Below are 570 nucleotides of genomic sequence, written 5' to 3' on the forward strand. Positions count from 1 at the left end.
AAGATGCGGCAGGCGCGGCCGCGATCGCTTATCACTCGCTGGCCATAATGAGGCGAAATACCTCGGCCATAAAAGCCCTCACATACATACCGCCAACGAGGCTCGCGGCGCAATTTCCTCAATAGGACGCAAAGAAGGAGAGGTTTGGGACGAAAGTTTAGGATTATGCCGCCCTCGCCGTCGGGAGCAGGCGACGGGCGCGCGGAATGGCCGGCTGCCGGATGTCGCTGGCGGGGGCGGAGGTGGAGGGACGGAGGGCCAAAGGGACGGGCGGGAGGGTGGGCGGAGGGCCAAAGGGATGGGCGGGAGGGTGGGCGGAGGGCCAAAGGATGGGCGGGAGGGTGGGCGGAGGGCCAAAGGATGGGCGGGAGGGTGGGCGGAGGGCCAAAGGATGGGCGGGAGGGTGGGCTGGAGTGACAGAGCGGTGGCATGGGCATTTCTCGACCTGATGATGGTTTGAAGTAATGCTGTCCAGGCTTTGAGTTAATGTTATGGCTGCTTTATGATGCGGAGAGGATCGTTAGCTTCTCAAGAACTTTGATTTTATGCAAGAGTGGAGTACGAGATAAA

This window comes from Penaeus monodon, chromosome 32 (assembly GCF_015228065.2).
Source record: "Penaeus monodon isolate SGIC_2016 chromosome 32, NSTDA_Pmon_1, whole genome shotgun sequence".
Taxonomy (NCBI): domain Eukaryota; kingdom Metazoa; phylum Arthropoda; class Malacostraca; order Decapoda; family Penaeidae; genus Penaeus; species Penaeus monodon.